The sequence below is a fragment of the Lissotriton vulgaris genome, unplaced genomic scaffold (assembly GCF_964263255.1).
Source record: "Lissotriton vulgaris unplaced genomic scaffold, aLisVul1.2 SCAFFOLD_4863, whole genome shotgun sequence".
NCBI classification, from domain to species: domain Eukaryota; kingdom Metazoa; phylum Chordata; class Amphibia; order Caudata; family Salamandridae; genus Lissotriton; species Lissotriton vulgaris.
In genome coordinates, this window is record NW_028248999.1 from 22,951 (window position 1) to 26,775 (window position 3,825).

Sequence of the window (3,825 nt, forward strand, 5' to 3'; positions counted from 1 at the left end):
TCTGTAAGAGAGTTCGTGTGCAGGCAATTCACTAAAAGTGTGTTCAGCAGAGACATTATAAACAGATTGTTCACGCTTGAAAATAGGCCAGTAGATAGGTAGCAGAAGGCTAGCAACAATAACTAAAATACTTAGAATAAACATGATTAATAGGGTCACTATACAGTGACTACGGAGTGATTTACAATATGCACCTTTTTTAACTTGTCTCTCTCTATCTCGATCTAGGGGATACATGTCAGAAACTATTTAACCGATTCACCTAGGGGAGGACTTAAACAATAAAACTGTCTGACTTGCTAGATCGGAGTTTCGACCTGTATTCTTCTTGGGGAGTTTTTTCTCGTTCGGATACTGTAAAGTCCTTTGGCTCAACACAGTCTTTGGTAGGGGTGGACGAGTCTCGATCAGGTTTCAGTTCGAAAAATTTTTTCACATGACTCGTGTGGACCCACCCCTTTCTCCCCTCAATCTTCACGGCGGTCCTTGTGGTGAGAAGGACGGTGTTCGGAGATTTCCAGCGGGGCTCCAGTGGACTCTTCCTGTCGAAATTTCGGACCAGTACCAGGTCCCCAGGACGGACCTCGTGTGGCTTTACATCAGTGTTGTCAGGGAAGGCTGCGGCAACCTGTGAACGACATGATTGGAGTGCAGACATCAAGGAGGCAAGGTAATCTGTCAACATGTTACAATCAACATCAGTAATTTTTTTCGGAATGGGCGTCCCCCACATATTCGGTGGTCTGCCAAAAACCACTTCGTACGGGGATAGCCCTGATCTCGAGTGGGCGACCATCCTCATGTAGAATAGTGCCACTGGCAGGGCGACTATCCAGTCGACCCCTTTCTCCTGACATATCTTTGCAAGGCGTATTTTCAGTGTCTGATTATGCCTTTCTACCAGGCCTGCGGCTTCGGGATGTCGGACACAATGGAATTTCCACTGGTATCCTAGCAGTAAAGAAACTTCCTTCATTAATGCAGATGAGAATGGCTGACCGTTATCTGAGTACACGACACGAGGCAAGCCGTATCGTGGGAAGAATTCACGAACCAGTTGCTTAGCAGTGGTCGGAGCAGTGTAATCTGGGACTGGGTATGCTTCGGTCCAGCGGGACAGAGCACAGACAACTACGAGAACATATTTAAATCCTCGACAACGGTCCATCTGGATATAATCCATCTGGAGGACTTCAAAAGGGTGATCGGGAGGGTGAAATCCACCTTGCTCTACAGGGACGCTTTTTCCTGGATTGAACTGACAACAGATCATGCAAGTACGCACTTTCTGTTTTGCGGCTGCTCGTAAGTGTTTATTGTTCCAAAGGTTTTGTAAACTGTCTAACATCGCTTTCTCTCCTAGATGTGCTGGACTATGTGCTGTATTTATCATGACTTGAACCATAGAGTCAGGGAGAAACCATGTAGATTTTCCCTTTGTCATCCAACCTTGATCTGTCTGGATCCCTCCTAGTTCAATCCATTTCTTTATTTCATCTGGGGTAGCATGTGCCTGAATATCGATAACATCTAGTGTGGGATCCCTGACTGCCATACACCTAGTCGGTACTATTGTCGTTGTCATATCAGTTGTCTGAGTGTGAGTCAGTGCTGTATGTTTTGCTGTCTGGTCTGCCAGGTCGTTACCCTGGGAAACAGAATCTGTGGCTTTAGTATGTGCTTTACACTTCATGACCGATATGCCTGAAGGTAGATGTATTGCTTCTAACAGCGCTTGAATGAGGGGACCGTGTTGGATCTTGGCACCATGAGAGGTCAGGAAACCTCTTTCTTGCCATAACATGCCGAAGTCGTGTACGACTCCGAAAGCATAGCGGGAATCAGTGTATATGTTGACATTTCTGTTCTTGGCTAGAATACAAGCTCGGGTCAGAGCAATAAGCTCTGCTGCTTGAGCAGACAGTGTGTCAATACGATGTGTTTCTTTAACTTCGGTTTCAGTGGTCACTGCATATGCGGCCACTAATTCTCCTGTATTTGTTCTCAGGCATGAACCATCCACGTAAAGTGTCAGGTCTGGATTTGTCAATGGTACATCTGTTAAGTCTCGTCGAGGCTTTGTTACTGCATTAATGATCTCTATGCAATCATGCGGGGCTGGATCTGTCATAATGGTAGGTAACAGTGTTGCTGGGTTCAGGATGCTGCAGCGTCTGATTTCTATGTGTGGCTGGAATAGCGTTAATTCGTAACCTGTCAGTCGTGCTATAGTCAAGTGCTGAGTCTGGGTTCTGTTTAACAAAACCTCTACAGAGTGTGGTACTTGAACTGTTAACTGATGACCTAAAACAATTGAATCACTTTGTCTTATTGCTAACGCTGTTGCTGCTACTGACTTTAAGCATGCAGGGAGTGCCTGAGCTACTGAATCCAATGTACTTGAAAAATAAGCGCAAGGCTTATGTGAACCTGCTTGATCTTGAGTGAGGACAGACAATGCTGTACCATCATGTTCTGTAACAAAAAGTGTAAAAGGTTTGCTGTAACATGGTGTCGCTAAAACTGGTGCTTGGCATAAGGCTTTCTTTAATTCTTCAAAAGCTTGTGTGTGTTCCTCAGTCCAAGGGAGGACATTCGAAGTCGCTGCCTCCTGTGTTGTTAACTGGATGAGTGGTTTAGCCAGAAATGCATATTGAGGAATCCATTGTCTGCAGTACGAGGTGAGGCCTATGAAGGCCCGCACTTCCTTTTGTGTCTGGGGTTGCGGCATATTTACAATTAACTGGATGCGATCGGGAGTGAGCTGTCTCCCCACTTTGGACAGCAAGTGACCCAAGTACACAACTTGCTGAACACAGAATTGTAGCTTTGAAGGGGACACCTTGTGTCCCTTGTCTGCCAGGAAATGTAAAACTGTCAGTGATGCTTGTTCGCATTCGGGCTCACTTCGTGCGGTGATCAGCAGATCATCGACGTATTGCAGTAAAGCGGTGTTAACTGGCATTTGAATACAATCTAGTTGTCTTTTCAGTGCTTGACTATAGATGCTGGGGCTTTCTGTGAATCCTTGAGGTGCGCGGGAAAATTTGAAACTTCGTCCATTTAAACTGAATCCGAATAGATATTGGCTGTCGGGGTCAATAGGTACACTAAAGAAGGCGTTCTTGAGATCAATTACAGTAAAGAACGTTGCTTCAGAATCAATAGCAGTCAATAAGGAAGAGATGTCGGGGACCACAGGGTATTGTGGTACAATACATTTATTCAATTCTCTTAAATCAATCACCAGCCGATATACTGGCGGTGCATTGGGGTCGGTACGTTTAAGAATCGGAATGATGGGTGAATTACAGACATTGGAGTCGGTCTCTACGACCACTCCTTGGGCAATGAGCTCTTCAATGATTTTCAGTAAAGCCACTACAGCATCGGGTGGTAACTTGTATTGTCTGATTCTGGGTAAAACAACACCTGTCTTGAGTGTAACACAGTATGGAGTGATATGCATGCAACCTACATCAGTTGGGCCCTTTGCCCACAAGTAATCTGGCACATTTTTCAATCTGACATCAAACTCTCTTAAAACATAGTGACCCTTGAAATCCCGTAGAAAGAGTCTAACTCCCTCCAGGGAACAGCATATTATAGCTCCTAGAGCTTTCAGAGTTTTGATTCCTAACAGATTTTCTGGGCATGATTTCGTGAGTAACAGGTCTGTAATACGTGATAATGGACCCACAGCCAAGGGTACTGGTTCCGATACCTCATTTACAATAGGCTGTCCTGAAAAACCAAGGGAAACATTCTGTGAGCCTGAGAGGGGTGCCCCTGGGACTTCATCATGGCTGATTGTGGTGCGACTTG